Source organism: Catharus ustulatus, chromosome 7, assembly GCF_009819885.2.
Source record: "Catharus ustulatus isolate bCatUst1 chromosome 7, bCatUst1.pri.v2, whole genome shotgun sequence".
NCBI classification, from domain to species: domain Eukaryota; kingdom Metazoa; phylum Chordata; class Aves; order Passeriformes; family Turdidae; genus Catharus; species Catharus ustulatus.
In genome coordinates, this window is record NC_046227.1 from 29,367,289 (window position 1) to 29,385,560 (window position 18,272).

At 38.6% G+C, this 18,272-nt stretch overlaps 1 protein-coding gene across 3 annotated transcripts in view; it reads right to left on the bottom strand.

Moving 5' to 3' along the window:
- ZNF148 (zinc finger protein 148) overlaps window positions 1-18,272 on the bottom strand; it is a 36,203-nt gene that overhangs the window by 16,046 nt on the left and 1,885 nt on the right. The window lies entirely within an intron of this gene.

Below are 18,272 nucleotides of genomic sequence, written 5' to 3' on the forward strand. Positions count from 1 at the left end.
TAAAACTGATACTGAGTAAGAACCAAAAGCTGGATATCTCAGAAGAATGTCAAAAGATTCTCCTTTTGCACACTGGTGTGCACACAATTGAACACTTTCAAATAAAAGGTTTCAAATCAGTGCTTTTGACTGCTGGCAGAAGTATGGCAATCAAATGATAGCTAATTCCTCCTTCTCATTCCTTAGAATTTTTTTTTTTCCTGTATGGCCTCTTTGCTCTGTTCACTTTTTCCATTTTGACTGTCTTTTACAAACACCTCTTTCATATTGGTCCTGTTCTCTCTACTTCCTTGTCCTTTCAGTGCCCTTCCACTGCTGCTACCCCAGGGCATTGTAGCTCCTGAACATCTTAATATCCACAAGTGAGAGAAAACTGGGCTGCATCCAAAGCAGCAGTTGAGGGAGGTGACTCTGCCCCTCCACTCCACTCTCCTATGACCCCATCTGCAGTGTTACATCCAGCTCTGGGGCCACAACATGAGGAGGATGTGGATATGCTGGAACAAGTCCAGGAGAGGTGAGGAAAATTATCAAAGAGCTGGAACACCTCTACTATGCCAACAGAATGAGAGAAAGAAGGCTCTGGGGAGACCTTGTTGCAGCCTTCCATTACTTGAAAGGGAACTTTTAAGGTGGAGAAAGAACTTTTTAGCAGAGCTTGTTGCAACAGAACAGGCCATGGTTTTGAATGGAGATACAATCAATTTAGACTAGATACAAGGAATAATATTGTTACAATGAGGGTGCTGCAACACTGGCACAAGATGCCCAGAGAGGTGTTGGATACCCCATCCAGGAAAACATCCAAGGCCAGGTCGGATGGGGCTGAGCAGCCTGATCTAATTGAGTATTTCCCTGCTCATTGCAGGGGGTTGGACTGGATGGCCTTTAAAGGTCCCTTCCAATCCAAACTATTCTGTGATTCTATGAAAATCTAACTTCATAGCTAAAGCTATACATCAAACAGAGACTATAGAGAGGTCAAAACTGCTCATAAAAGACATTCACTTTCATACCCACTAAGCAGGAGCATTAGTGAGAAAATATAAATTCCAATAATGAAAAGCAATACAATTCACAATATTCCAACAAGTATCGTGACATTATTAATTGGTTTTTAGCAGAGAGTAGGAGCCTTTGTGAAGCTGGAAGTGGCAGCATCTTCTCAATCTACTAATTATTATATATATAAGATAGTTCTGGGACTCTTCTTCTCCTTGGCACACTGGATGTCCAGTCAAAGCAGTCAGTCTCCTTCACCCTATTCCCCATAACCCCTACTCCCCATTCCTCAGTGTTCCTTGAGACAGACACACCAACAGACAGACAGACAGACAGACAGACATCCTTTCTCCACCCCTCTATGTTCCCACAGGCAGAGAACAGAGGCAACACACACAGGCCACAGCAGACACAGGGGTGGGAGCAGAGGCACAGTGGAGTTGGACAGCACACAGCAGCCCAGCCAAAGCACCAGGTGGGACCTTGGGCAGCATCACGACAGCACAGCACCTTTGATTTTGATGCATTCAGAGTTAGGATACAGGTGTGGTGTGGGTACATTGCTAAATATCAGCTTCAAATTCCATCCCCCAGAGAGCACAGCATGGAGAAAGGATCCATCTCCATTCTAGTCTAAAGTCAGAGGTTCTGCTGCTTTCCCTGCAACTCACAGAGACAATTCATAACCAAAGAAATCACGTCTCTCTACAGGTAACATCTACAGAAATCAGGTCTCTGCCTAAAACCAGCAGGGCCATCACTCTGCAGAATCACACCACAACAGCCCCCTGCCAGTCTAACAGCCTGCCAACCTGCAAAAATACTCAATTAAACAAATGTACCTCAAATGTCTAAATTTCCATAGTCAGCTTGATCCATTTGATCCCCTTCTAAGTAATTTTCTTCTCCAGGAACATATTCCAAAAATTCTCAGTGTATCTAAACATTTGTGAAGTTTTCTTTACATCAAACTATGCAGAGTTTACAAAATAAATAGTGGTTTCTTTTTAGGTGAGGTCCTAGATTACATGGTAGGAATGGAAGCCACCAGCTGAAAGAGCTGAAAAATCTCATGAGGTTCTCCTATATTGTATTCTGTTTCAAATATTACTATTGTTTCTTAAGATTCTGAAAGTAAGATAAACTCAATTTCTTAAAAAAAAAAAAAAAAACCATCTCACCACACACCTCAACAAATAAAGTAAAAAGCCAATAAACACATCCTAATGGCAACTCATATCATATAACTCAAAAGTGAAAGAACATTTGTCCTTATTCTGTACCATGAGAGGTTCTAAACTTCTGAATAAATAGAAAGGCTGACAGCCAGGATGGTCTGACCTCTCTCAGTTTCAAATACTTAAGAAGCACACCAAAAGAAGAAGCTTTTCAGGCAAATACTTTTTATTATTTTTAGTAAGCCTTGCTCTGCTGGAAACCAGGAGAACAGAGTCACCAAGCAAAATGTCTTTATATATGACAATGCCATCAATCTTTTTAACATCCTTCCTACATTAAAGCCCATTTTAGGGACCAAAACCACCCATGACAAGAGAACAACATGGAAAAATTATGTTCTGTACATTTATGCTTTTTTTGTTCTCCTGCAATTCTAACATAAGGAAGTTTGAAATCATGCATTTGATTTTCACAGCATCTGTCTTCAAATATGGACAATTTCTTAATGGCTTGAGTGAGCTCAGGTAGTGCTATGTGACAAGCTGACTCTCAAATTAATCCATTTAGAATAAGAGAATGAGATGTCTTCAAGGGAAGATACAGGTCTGCTATTTCACACAGCCACTTGCAGACATTACATAACCCATTAAGTATTTTTCAGATGTAACTGGGAAACCATACTGATAGTTTCTCAGCAATAACACAAACAAACAAACAAAATCTGGCACCACACTAAGGCTGTATTCTTGCCACCAATGCAGATCTCCCAGAGATCTTGCAACAACATCATAAAAGAAGAAAATTAGGATTAATTTATCACCTTTTTGGCTTGGAATATCCCGTGCCAGGTGAGAAAGGTGAGATAGAACTAAAATTCTTAAAGATTTGGTAAAAGATGGTGCAAAAGACTTAAGGCTGAGACTGCTTCTTTTGGCAGAGCATTTTAAATATTTAGCTTGAAAGACTTCAAGGAAAATAAAACATATATCTACTAATTTCAGCCTTTATCTGAAGTCAATCCATACTCAGAGTACATCTCACACAGACTGTCATCCTCTATGCTTTTTTTCCACATTACAGAAATATGACAGCACCAGGTCACTGCAGATTCTCCAAAGGAGTGATGTGCACAGGTATGAGAATACAACAACTCAAGATGCTGAAACAAACAGCATTAAGTGTGAGAATATGGTGGCCCTAATCTCTGCTCAGGCCACTGGCAAGAACAGCACAGAAGGTTGTTCCACATGGAGGATGACACTGCCACATCACTGAAATTAGGTAGGAATTGCGGAAATCCGGGATTTAAAGCTACTTCCTGGCAGGAAGTTAGGCAGGCTAAGGGAGTGCTAACCACACACAGGATCCTGCTACTCTCACCAACAGAGGCAGGAAGACTCCTGACATGCCAAACCTGGTGAGATACAGCAGCTTCCCAGAGGACAGGCCAGCTGTGGACTGGTATTCACGGGTCCTGGCAGCTCCCTCAGCTGCAAAGGATATGGAACAGTTCCTTTCTCACTCTGACTAGCAGGTTTAGCACCGTCATGCAACTGAAAGCCCTCAAGTCCTCTTTCAGTCATGATCTTGAATCATATCAGAAGTGGTGTAGTAAGTGCACTGCTTATTAAATCAGGCTTTCAAACACCTGGTTTTTTAGAGAAAAATAGTGAGAATTTCTAGTGTTAGGCTACACATGAGAAGTGACAAAACACAAAGTAAGTTACATGACTTGCAGGTGATGTTTTAAAACAAAGAGGTAGTGTTCTAAAACAAAGAACCACAAACAAAAACAGGCTATTAATCCAAGCAAGAAGCATCCCAAATTCAATTAATTCAGTAAAACACTTGTAATTTGTCAAGTGACACCTTTCAGCTCTCATAAAAGGAATCCTATCATTTAAATTGAAGATGAGAAGTGCTCTTGAAAGAATGACAGTGTGATAAAGAAAAGAAAGTTAAAAGCATTCAAAGAAGATCACTTTACCAAGCCTGCAAAGATTAAATACATTTTTAAGTGCAAGATGCATTTAAGAAATAAAGATCAATTTACTTAGAGATTATCTCTAGGGAAGCTACAAAAATGCAAACCACACAGACGCACACAAGCAAATTTCTTGGCATAAGACATTGTTATCCCTATTGCAGAGATGTTTTTTGTGGAATTTCAGAATTTCTATTAAGCTTCACCAAATAATCTCATGATTTTTCTTGTAGTTTATAGCGCCTCTATAAACTGAGAGAAAAAGAGCTGTCAACAAAACCTTTAAAGAATCCATTTTGCTTAGTAGAGGTTCTCCAAGCCTTTACTGTAGGCAAAGCATCTCACAAGAGACATCTACAGGGAGAGCTCCCTGGGTAAGAGAGAGAGGAAGGGGAAGGACTCCCCTGAAAAGGTCTCACAGGACCCTGCCAGCACCTTCTCTTTTCACAGGGTGCTCCACAGCTGCCTGCAGCACATCCCCGTCCACAGAACTGCATCACTTCATTCAGAAAGCGCTGCTCCACCAAAGCCTCCGGCTGCACTTCAGATCTATTCATCTCAGGAACCCTGACATCAGCTTTTCCAAAGACTTCGTGCACTGAGCTGGAGAGCTGAGCAGTAAAGACAATATTCCTAATTAAAGAAACAACCATTTAAATGAAAACATGCTGCATGAGAGGCATGACAACATTTCAATTCAGAATCAAAAATAAAAATATCATCAAGAGAAAACATCAATTGATTCAAAAAGTCTGCTGGGATGGCGGCTGCTATGAAGTAGATCTGAACAGAGACCCTGAAGGAAAGAAGCAAAATTTGTAATCCACCAGAGTACAACTCATGGTCCAGCTCTTTTCCCCACTTTGACTGATGGTAAGGGTTATTCTGTCTTCTCCCTTCTTTTCTCAAGCATGCAGTAAGGCATTATTTAATTTAATGAGCAAGTACTCAGAGATACTAATTGGGTTCACTTTAAAAATAAAATCCGTATGTGCAGAAACATGAATTCTGTAGGATTTAGGAGGAGAAAAGAAAACACATTTAAGGATTAACAGCAGAGACAAAAGATGCAAATCATCTGCAGTTTAGTATCTATTTGTAGAACAGAATTAATGGTTTTGCTTTCTTTTTTTTAAAGTAAGATGGACTTTTTGTATTTGTAAACATTGTCCTGTGAAAGTCTTTGTTGTTTTAGAACTTCTACTACTCTTTTTAAGTGTCAAAAAGCAGGATTAGCAGCTTTCTAATCCACAACCCACTCCATCCTCTCTTCTATACAATCTTCTCGCTACTTTTGCAAGGCAAAAAGGAATGAAAGAAGGCTGAGGGAAACAGGAAAAGAAAGTTGTTAAAATATAACTATTCTGCTGGCTTAAACTTTAGCTGCTTCTGAAAGACCGTAGCAAAGACTTGATACAGAACTATGACTTTCACTATAGCAAGAAGCTCTCTTTAACTATGTTTTCTAAGATACAACAACCCAAACACAAGAGCCAAGATGCATAACAGCAATTCTAACTTGCCTTTAGCAACCTGATACTGTTCTGATGAAAACTACTCCAAGATTCCCCTCACAAAAGCTGACACTGTGCTCAGCCCAAGGTATTAAATGGTTTCAGGGTAACCTTACACTGGGAGTAGCCTGATGACATTACTTTAGCTCCACATTTTGGGAAGTGTGTTTTCATTGACGTAAGACAAGGCAAAATTCCTAATGAACAAATATCTGAAGCTACAGAACACTACAACTACAGAACCTGAGCACCCCTCCCACATCCTTGCTTCAAGAGCTTTTGGAAGAAGAAGTACATGCAGAGCCCAAACCACAAAACATATAAAGGTTACTTGTGCAAAATGTGCACAAAATAAACTTTTCAAAAGGCAATCTGGGTAAACCTCTCAGCTTCTTAGGGCTCATCTCTGTGGTCATGCTACAATTATCTGTGCTAAACTGTAAGCTTAAATTAATACAGCATACATAATCTATAAAACTCCCAAAATGAACATTCTCATTCTAGAAGAGAATTTTTTCCTTCACTATTTAGTGAAATAGTAGAATTCATTTTGGAAAGGTTTATTCTGAATTAAAAAGTCAACCACTTTATAAACAGAGCAGTTTACTGGCATGATTAGGAAAACCTTTCTAAATAGTCAAATTTCTACAAAATCAACTACAAATGATAGGCCACTCCAGTGGGACATTTGTTTTGTTATTTACCCAACTTTCAATGACACTGCAAGAAACAATCCTGTAAAGGGGGAGCCTGCCCAAAGGAGGGTCCTGCACCTCTCCCCCTCAGCCCTCCTTGTTACCTTCTCAGGATTGAGCACAGCATTCTGCAACTGAGAAGGGAGCTGGACAAAAACATTCTCACAGAAAAGCCATGAGGTTTTGTTTGGATCAGTGGGACAGAGGAGGATACAGGAGATGAGCAGGGAGGAAGCAGGAGCAGGGAACAGGACTGTGTCTTCCAGGAGTGGTCAGTGGTTGGATCAGATTAAAGTGCATTGTGAAACTGCTCCACAAAGGCAATGTGCACACACAGGAACACCTCAGAGCTGCCACCCAAACATACCCAGTGGCTATGCCAAATCCAGACCATGGGAAAAATGGCCATCTACATGCTCAAATGCTTTCCTCCTAAAATAAAGTATAAAAGTCACCAATGATCCTGCAATTCCTAATGCTATATGAAGAAAAATATAGCAACAGGGCTTAATAGCATATTTAAAACTACTGATGTTTAACCATTTCCATGAATGAAACCATCACCAGTGCAAGCCTCTCCAAAAGAAGGGAAAATTAGAACTTAACAGGTTCTTAACATCTACTTTAAATCCCTATCAAACCATGAAAAAGGCTGACTATTCTCATCACATCAGAAAATATATTTAGTTGCACTATTAAAATATGGATATAGTCCAGTATAAAAGCAAACATAGTTAGTTTTCACAGTGTCAAAGGTTCAATTTTTACCATACCACAGAAGCCTAGAGAGTAAAGAATAATACCCTACTTAATGGTTCTTAATAAAGAAAATGAAATAGAATTCTCTCTTCTCCCTACTCAGAAAAATAACTCAGCTAAAAGAACCATTTTTAAATTAACACGCAAGTATTTTTAAGAATCAATTAGAATGCGTTGACTTGCAAAAAGAAAGCAATCAAACATAAATCATCATGAAAAGGTTAACAGATCATAAAATCAACACATTCTAAAAGGTAACATATGATATACTCTTATGACTTGTTGCACAGTTATTTCTGAGTGCTCCATGTTGCTGAACACATGCCAGTGCAGGGCCTGATCCCCCCAAGATTTACACTCATACTGAGCTGTGAATAGTCCTATTACAATCAACAGGATTACTCACAGAAAATCTCCTTATTGTGCATAACATTATCCATGCGTGAAAATCTTTGTCACCTTTCTTATCCTGAAATCTGTATTCCATCATCACCAGCAGAACCATAATTTAATATCAAATGTGCATATGGAGAAGCCTGTGATGCTGTATTTAAAAAGCCTCAGTTCCATGTCAAAATCCACAGTGGTCTCAACAGTGTCACAAACAAACTTTAAATGGTCCAAAAATCACAAGCAATGCTACTTTTTATCTGGAAAAAAAGCACCACTGGTTTTGTGGCACTAAGTTATAAACTATTAGAAAACAGTTATTTTTGAGAATTTATCTCGGAATTTCTCCCACTGGGTAGTTAATCTCAAAAGAACAATGCAGGATTTCTGTCTTTGCCCCATTAAACTTGGACATTCAAAAGTGTCCACTCTGGGGACTTCTGATGACATTTACACTGAGGAAAACAAGCACTACACATAACTAAGGCTACCCAGCTATCTTCTAAGTAGCACTTGATAACTTCAGTCCAACTGGAGAAAATTTTGTGTAGTTTCATCTATCTCATGCATGCCCCTTCAGCTTCCTAAAGCTGAAACTTTATAAAAATATTTCAGATAGTGTCAAATGGTTTTTCATTTGATTTTGACAACAGTGCAGTTCTGTCACAAAGCTGAGCCAATCTTACAGCTAAGGCCATTAAAAGGGGCAATCCCTCCTCCTAACTCTGAGAGCCCACATTGGTGCCTACTCTGGCGCTCAGATTATTTAAATGTGGTTTTTTTTAAGCCCTTAAACTCCTTGGGCCTCACAACTTTACCACCTGCAAGTATCTGTGCAGCATCTCTACTCATCACAAGAACTATGCTAGTGCTGCTTTACAGAAAATGACAACCTGCTGCTGCTCTCAAATTTGCCTAAATACCAAAGGTACTCGTGTATGTGTGTGCAAGTTCCCAAAGGCATCAAGTGGTCAATGCCCTGGAGGGAAGGGATGCCATCCAGAGGGACCCTGACAGGCTGGAGAGATGGGCCTGTGGGAACTTCATGGAGTTCAACAAGGCTGAGTGTAAGATCCTGCAAGTGAGACCAGGCAACCCCAGGCACAAATACTAGTACTGTACTTTTTTAAAATACAAATATCACAAATATATGTGCGTGTGTGTGTGTGTATATATATATATATATATATATATATATGTGGTTTTTTTACAGCACACTGGATGGAATGTTCCATAAAAATATGTGAAACTAGTCAGACAGATTATAATATCCTTGCTCTGTTTGTTACAAGTGCCAAAACATGCATGAGTCACAGAGCGCATGAAAAGAAAGCCATGACCACTTAGACAGTTGAACATTACCTTGCAAAATAGGATCAAGCCCTTTCTACCATAATTTTTTAAAAATAGGTGATCAATAATTATATTTGGCACACTTTCTGGCTGCTTATTCTGACACATTTGGGTCAGATTTACCCAAAATGCTGAGTACTCAGGGCTGCAATTACGTCACTTACAGCAATAGTTTAAAAATACAAAGATGAATCCAATGCTGCTATTATAATTTCAAAAAAAGCTTTTAAAGAGCTCAATGAAGAGCCACACCAAACACACATTTTCATCTTGCTCACAGGCACCAATTCTCCAGCCATAAAATAAGAAACATCCATTTCCTCTCCCTGAGGCATAGTAAAATACTTGTAATAACAAGCAATGTTCAATATAGGTCACAAGGGTGAACTAATCAGTTTGTGGTGCTCTTGTTCCTGCGGCCAGCACAGCCCCTGGGGGCAGAAGGCAGCACACCTCTGCTGGAAAGGTAAACCTGCACCAGTGACTGAGAAAACTGCTGTGAGAAGGTGGGCAAGAGGGATCTGGCCTCTCCCAGGACTCAACCACTGACCAGAAGTTTTCCAACTAACATGGAGCAGCCACTTAAGTGCAGAAATCATTAAAAACGGGGGGCACACCAATGTGGGACTGCCACCAAGGAAAGGCAAGCATGACAGCAAGACTTTGAAAAGAGAAACATTGTTTACCACCATGATGTAACAGAACTATGAGAGATTTGGCTTCTTTTTGAGGCTCTGCCACTGCTTTTGGGCCAAATCTGTCATCTTGGCAAATCATTCCCCCTCCCATCTTTCCACTACTTGTCTCTAAATCAGATGCAATGATCCACCTAGGATTTAGGTGTGAAGCGAGCAGTAGGCACTATCTCTGAGGGCCTCACAAGCCTACTGATATCTATTACAGAAATTTCATAAAGAAATATATTCATTCTGCCCTCAGAACAGGATTAAAACAGAGGACAGTAAGAGAACACACGTTATGCAACAAGAAGAAAGCAAAGTACAGAGCAGTTGCTTATTCAATTCATGGACATTCAAAAAGGTAGGGGCTTTGGGATTCACATATCATGAAATACCAGGGTATGATATTAAGGTGCAATATATTAATAATATAAGTAAGATGGTAAAATTAAGTGGCACAGGTAAAGCTCAATGCTGCAATTTTAAGGCTTCCATATTTGACTTACACCTAAAACTGCTCTTTTAAAAGTGTGCTTTTCTTGTAATATCTACTTCAGCTTGTTTTCTAAAAGGCCATCTACATTACTAAAGAAAAACAGCAATTACAGAAAAATTCAAGACAATTACTTAATACATCCACAAAGATTAAATAACATTGGACAATAAGCTAACAGAAGGATAAGGTTTTGCTCAAAAAATCTGGAAGTTAGCTGCAAAACCACCTTAGAGATTTTGGAAGACAGTCCTCATTTACATACATGAGAGCACAAGGAAAACTTACAGAAAAAAACAACACTATTCTAAACCATAGGTGAGAAGGCCTTGAATAACAACAATACAGATCTTATAGAGCACAGGTGATATTTCTAGATCTTACTTCAGCACCTGAAGAAGTTATTTCAACATGGGCTCTCAGGTTGTGAAAGCAGCACAAGTATTTTAGAATACAGGAACCATTCTCCTAAGTTCCAATTTCAACTTCAGCACATCACCATGCACAGAGTAGGCATTTTTCCCTAACTTCATTTCAGCAAACCTATTCAGGGTAAGATTACATTCTGTTTAACATCTCAAAACAAATTCTACAAAATATGCTTGGCTCTCTCTAGATAAACTTTCCACCAGGCAAGGAACATTTTCTCACCCCATTCTTCTGCAGAGGAAGCACTGTCATACGTCAGTGTAATTTCATTTTTACTGGATATTTATTTCATTTCAGCTGTGTTTCAGTGGCCCACATGAAAAGATGGGGCCAAAAATCTGGGCCAGGAAATCTGAAAGAGCCTGAAGCTCAAAGACATAGATCTCTACTCACTGCTCCACTCTCCAAACCCTACAGGTCTACCCTATCTATTTTTAAAAAGGCCTTTTAGTGACCTACCTATTCTGTAAGACTAATACACCTGGAACTAAAAATTAAACATCTACTTCACATTTGCTAACAAACACAAGGCAATATGCATGCAATATAGTCAATGGAAAAAAATAAGCCCATACAATAATCTCATCAGGTAAGAGAAAGAATCACAGGTAGTAGCTACTTGTCAAAATGCTCATGACATTTACAAAAATCATTTGGAACCTCCAGAGGTGGCAGCTTTATAGGAATGTAAAACCATATGAAGTGCAATGACAGTGATTTAGGTATCACTAGAAGCAACATCTCGACCTGTATACCCTGGTGGTAGCCTTTTCTTCCCTTTAAAGCATGATAAAAACCAAGGAGCAGAGGATGCTGTGACACCACATTAGGGTGACCACTGACCAACAGTGAACCAGAAAATCTATCCCTGTTCTTCAAATATTCAAACAGTAACAAACTGGGCACCAAGGAGCAGTTTTCATCAGTGGAATCAGGGATTGCTGTGGCCTGAATAGCACTCTGTTACAGCATCAGAACAGTATCAAGCACCTTCATCAAGAATAAACAGAAGAGTCAGCACATAAACTGACATGTGTTAGTATTTAAAGATTGTATGAAATCAGCCAGAGGGGGAAGGAGTAGAAATAAACTCTAAAATCATGGAAGTGAGCAACCAGGTCACTTTCCCAAAACCCCTCTTGGAACACAAGCATGTTACAGCCCATGTACATTTGCCAAGACAACAAAGAAGGTTTTCTTAAGAGTATACTTGTCTCCAGTTAGGATTTTTTTTTCCACTGTTGCAACAAATCCACCACCTCCCTACTGCTAACCAACACTTGTGGTCAGATTAAATCAACTAAAAACTATTCCTATACCACTTACATAAAATTCCAGAATTGTAAATCAGCCTTTTTTAATTCATTTTTAATCTGAACGACCCTCACTTCAAAAGAAAAAAGGAAAAAAAAAAAAAGGCAAATCAAGTACTAAATCCAGTGTGCTTCTGCAGTGTATCCTCTTCAAAAGACTATCCACAACCTCAGCAAGAACTTCCAGGTAACTCTTTCCCTTGATACTTCACTAACCATTATGAACAAGGAATCCCGCTGACTTCTACCACATACCCCAAGGTAATTTTTCCTCATTACAGTTTTAAATTTCTCAAACAATTTTCAGGCACTCAAGCCCATTCTCAGATTGAGGCAAGCCAAAACATGAGATGTCTAGAAACTATTTTATAAGAGCAATAATAACACAGATATCCTGGCTCATTAACTAGCACTGAAAATAATCCAAAAAACAAAACTCAGACTTCTCAGGATTGTGCCCTCTTGAATAAAAAGGTTGTGGAAATTGGATTCTACCTCAATGACTTTGGTGCCCTGCAGCTAATTCTCACTAATTAAGTCCTAGAATACACTAAAACAGGAATTCAGAATGATCAAAAGATATGATACGTGTTTATAACAACTCCTGTAATTATTAGGAACAAAAATCTTCAAGGTTCTTGATGCCATTAGCTCACAGACCAATAATTAAGGGCTACCATTCCAAACAGGTCTGAAACTTTTGAGAACCCATAGTCAAATAACTTCTGATGAAGTCAAGTCTCAGTAAAATACATTCAATATAAGCCATACTACTAAGCAAGCAGGAAACCAATCTGTAAAGTCAGAAAAATATTCTGACAAGATTCAGACAAAAGAAAAATTCAGCATATTCTGCCTTTATGAAGTGCTTTCCAGATACTGGTGCCTCATCCAACCATGCTGAGTCTCAGCTCCTGAAGCTCTGAGCACACTGATGCAGCTGCACTCACGCAGGTTCCCTCAATGCAAAGATGTGTGTCAGAGGTAATAGGGCAACAAGTTGTAACAGAATCCTAGAATGGTTTGGCTTGGTGGGGACCTCAAAGATCCCCTAGTTCCAATCTCCCTGCCATGGGCAGGGACACCTTCCACTAGACCAGGTTGCTCAGGGCCTCATTCCAGCTCAGCCTTGAATACTGACAGGGATGGGGCATCCACAGCTTTTCTGGGCAACCCCTTCCAGTGTCTCACCACCCTCACAGTCAAGAATTTCTTCTTAATAGCTACTCTAAATCTACCCTGATTCAGCTTATTACCCCTTGCCCTAGCACCACCTGTCCAGGTATCTAAGATAGAAGCACCAGAGCCAAGACTTCTCTGCTGAGCTTGTGTCCCACCAAATGTGGGAAATGAAGAGCTGTCCAATGTTACAGCAAATTTTAGGCACATGAGATGTAACTACAACAGATTCAATTTTTTCTGCATGTGCAGCCACACTTTCATCACCACCACAACTGCAGAAAGCCCCCTGCCTGTCCTGTGACCTAGAAGGAATGTAATCCAGGGATAACACAAAGGCACACTAGACAGTAAAATGCAAGATCATGCAAAGAATTGACAGATCAGGTTTTCTGTCAGTTTGTCCTTTTACACTGCTGTTCCTTGAAAAGTGACAGTAAACTCACACTTCAAGCTGCACTACATTTGATCCAATATAGTGTATGTAACACTGAGTACAGATTCCTAACAGGCACGAGCTGAACACGCCTGGTTTGCATGATCTACTTTTAACTGTCAGATTCAGACAACAAGCCCACTGGTTTTGTCTACAAATTGCCACCTACTCCACATTTTCCAGCAAAATACTGTGACAACTGGATGATCATCCTCTGTGTGCTCCTCTTCTATAAACTCTATTTTAATCCCCCTCTCAGTAACTTAATTTCATCATTGGTGATCATAAAAAAACACATTTCAAATACATAAAAATTCTTTTCTACGAGTCATTTAAAAAGAACTTCATAATGTCTACCAGGAAAAAAACAACACTAAAGCTAAGCAGCTTTTCCTTACTTCCTTATACTCCATAACAATACAAGCTTTCCTGCTCCTCAGAATACAATCACATAACTTTGACATCTTTTTGCTGACTCAGACAAAAATTCATCACAAAATATAACTGTCAGGTTCACCAGTGACAGAGGAAGCTCCTGAGAACCACAGCTAATAAAGCTTTCCTCCTTGAAGGATGACAGCAGTCTTTCCCATATGAAAGATTCATTTTTATTTGATATTGTTAAAGCAATATTCACTTAGAGCACCTTCACACTAGACTTTATTTTCAAGAAAACCAGCTATAAGGTCAAAATATAAGTTGAAAACAAATATTTTACAGGCATGTCTGGAAAATGTGCAAGTGATTTTCATGAAATAATTGTATCACATGTTGGTACCCTGAGGATTGACCACCTCCATCTGCAGCTGATCTACAGTGGTCAATACAAAAATTTTCTTAAAAGTAAGCAGTGCAAGATTACTCTAGCAAAAGGGGAGTTGGTTGAGTTTACCCATCTATCATGAATAACTTCTTTGTTAAAAGAAACTTTACAGACAAAAAAGAGAACATGTCTTAAATTTATGCACATAGTTACTGTTACATCAATAACTGCTCAGTGCTGTAAATTATCCAACTTAAAAGACTGACAATTGTCATCCATCTCACATGTATTTTGTTTGATAGAGACTGACACATAACAGTGACCTATGTTAGAAAGCACCATGTGTATGTGGTCAAAACCACAGGAGAATCCTGCCTCAGGAGATGATAATTTGCTTCTGAGCACTCCTATCTGAGACACTCTGAAATCATCCACTGAATCTGAAAATTTTGACTATTATAATGCCTATAGACTAAAAAAATCATCCATGGACCGTGTGAAATGTATGTATTTCTTGGCTTACATACTCACTTTGCTTCCTCTTCCCTGCTTTTACAAAACTGAAGTATGCCTGCAGTGCAATACTAAAGATCACTTGTTGAAAGCAAGCCTGAAGAGTTTTCAGTACCCATGGAAGCCTGCAGAAACCCAGTGTATTTAGAAACTTCTTTCTTGCTTTGCTACTTCCCAGTGACATCCCAGGCACTAAAATATGCTGCTTATTGTTTGACAAAATAAACCTCACTTTATGACGAACATTTCTCATTCTCCAGGATTAGAGCTTTAGGCCAGACAGCATCATAAATACATGCTGCAAGTGTCTTGCATCTACATCTGCATGCACACACATTTTTAGGAGCATTATTACTATTTCCTTGATTCAAATATGATCCTAACAACAGAAAAAGAAAAATCTGACAGATTTTCAGGGCAATCACATAGCAGTTAATATTCAGAGAATGTAAAAAGTTGGTTTTTCCCTTTTCTTGAATACTGCTGGTGGTCATATGACTATGACACATCTGCACAGCATCAGTAATTTTCACTTCACCTCTTGCACTAAGGCAGGACAGCCTGGTCATGATGTTTCTGGCATTGTAAACCTCTCTAATGAAGTCTTTTATATCCATGGTGGAGTGCATAAGTAGCAAAAGTTAACAGAGACTTTATGGGAAATTATTACAAAAACATTTAAGACAATTGTAGAAGCTTTTATGAATGGGTATCTTTTAACCTTGCAGATGTAGCTGCCATTTGAAACGATTTTAGAGCAGAAGGATTTATCAGTCACATAGCTGAGCTCACACAGACATCACAACAGCTTTACACATGAGTAATATCACATGTTATATCAAGAAACTGTTTTATGGGCATTTTACAGATACCTTGATTTTTGATTTTGGTCTTTATGTTGGATTTTTTGGGTTTTTTCCAGTGCAAGAGATCTAGACAGTTTATATTTGATAGGCTGTTCATAAATTATACCCTACTGCTGTTTGCAGGTTGGAACTTCTTCCCACACAGATTTCATTTTATCATCAGACTGTTTAATTCTGCGCTTATAAAAATGTCATCCTAGTCATAAGGGAAGAATTAGACAGCACTGCCTTAAGATTCTCTGCACATACCGTGACAAGATGCAGATACTGTGATACTAATATGCCAGTAGAGTGTATCAGCTCCAGGATCAGGCCAATACACATGCTGTTATTGAGCTATGGCTTGCTGTTTTCAAAAGTGCCATGAAACAATAAAATAATATAAGTTAGTAATACATTAACTACATTACAGTATTCACACTGCTACCTCTTGATATCAAAGCCTGGAATACATTAACACACTGATAATATTCTAAGAGTACACTAAAATTATTTTGGAACAAAAGCAATACCAGCAATATTATCTCCCAAAATAACATTCTGACAGTGTGAAAGAAGTTATCAAGAGATTCTAACCCTTCTGCATGTTGTGGATTAAACAGTCTTTCTAAAAGACAGTGAATTTCCCCTTGGAACACACTTACAATCAAGTTTTGTGAGAACATACAGATTTTTTCCAAGTATTTTATCCAACATGCTGAATGATACACAAAAAACATCTCTACATGGAGTCAGGAGAAGATAATTTAATCTCATATAATATTGAATACTCACATATGTTATTGTATTTTAATTTGTACAATAATTTGTAAGTTAAATAGTTTAAATTTTATCACTCATATAGTTTATGGAATTACTGCTGATGTATAAAACATTCTGTTCTATGCAGATAAAAAAATGTATATTTAAAATGTATATAGAGTACCAGCTAATGAGCTAAACAGATGGGGTTGTGTATTTAACTTCACTGGAAAGTACTGAAATAAAGTAACTAACAGCATTTGTGTAAATGAAAACAAATCTCATGAAAATCTGAATGGATTTTCCTTTGTTAGACAGAAATTTGTGCTTGACATATAACTACACATTATAGCCAATGGCTGTGGTTTGCTGACATGTCCTGTCAATAGTTATGTCTCAGCTGTTAAAATTTGTACATTTATTCAGTACTAGTACAAGGGTTTCTGCACAGATACCAATTTACAGAACAGAAAATACGAAAGAAAAAAAAATCAAGAATCTCAGTACTCCAGGAAATATAATTTTCCCAAAAGTATTTCTTTCAAAAAACCCTAAACAAATTAAAGTGGAACTCAATCACAGTACTGACCCTTTACAATAAGCCCTGCAACCTGACAGAAGCAGACACCCCTGTCTAGTTACATCCATGGAGCCTTTGTGGGACCACTTTTGTCTTCAAACACCCAGTTATGCAGATGAGACTGCTTGAATCTATTTCATCATAAATGATGCTGGTTTGAAAGGCAGCTATCATTAAAATGCCAGGCAAAAGCAGAGGAAGTACTTATCTTAAATAATACCTACAAAAATTTCTCTGTTAGATCCATTTAAGAGCCTTCAGAGTAAAAAATATTTCCATTGGTGTTTACTCTTCAATGCTTGTGCCATTCATTCAACATACAAGACATGCCAAGTTTGGATAAGAAAGCTGGATGCTTCATTCCATATTTAGGGTAACAGCAGTATCTTCATTTATGAAAGACATTACTCCAGAGTTACTATTTCTTATTTAACTTCCATTACTTCACAGAGAAAAATGTATTTTATATTAGAGCCATAATTAAATCAAACTTAATCCCATATTATGCTAAACACTTAGAGGGGTTTTGATAGATTAAGGCCCACTCCATCAAGCTGCTCCATCCAGACAGGTCTCCATTTGTAAGAGCCCACACAGCAGCCCTCGCTGCAGGAAGACACCACAGAGATTCCAGTCAAAAATCAATCACAAATGTCTTGCAGCAGACACAAAACCAAACCCAAACTCACCATGTTTCTCCTCAAATTACTAGAATACAACGAACGCTTCCTCCTCATTAGTCCATTTTTAAATGTTTAACCTAAATCCATACACTAACAACAGCTACCCTGAGTTCCATCATTTGCAAATCTGTATTACTGAACCTGTGATGCAAAGAGCTTATCTGGAAGTGAGCTAAACTCTTTAAGATGAAGCATCACCACATTTCACTAGAGTAATATATTCTTAGCATTCTCATGGTTCAACTCTAATATTACTGGTACACAGAAATTCTCAGATGGAAGTATGAACTTCCAACCTCAGTGGTTTTGCACCAATTGTCTTTAGAACACCCCCACGCTCCACAGTGCTTCAAATCCTCATACAAACTTGTAGATACTCAACTCAGAGCGAAAATCACCTTAAGAAAAACTACATAGCAATATTCCCAAAGTATATATTCCTTCAGGTGAACAATTCAGCCTGCAATAACTTTTCACATTCTGAATAATTCTTCTCCCATTTTTTCAATCATTGTGGTTCTTCAAGTAGCTACTTACCCACTTAACAGTTTGATTTCATGAACCATTATATTAGGGATTTTTCCACAAACAGAGTATGTTTGCAATACAGAAGACATGAAACACACATGGACAAGACAGACAGTAGCAGAAGCATAGATTACACACACATCTGTTCTCTCAGGTCTCAGCCTGAGGAGTGAAGACAGAAGGAAGGACACG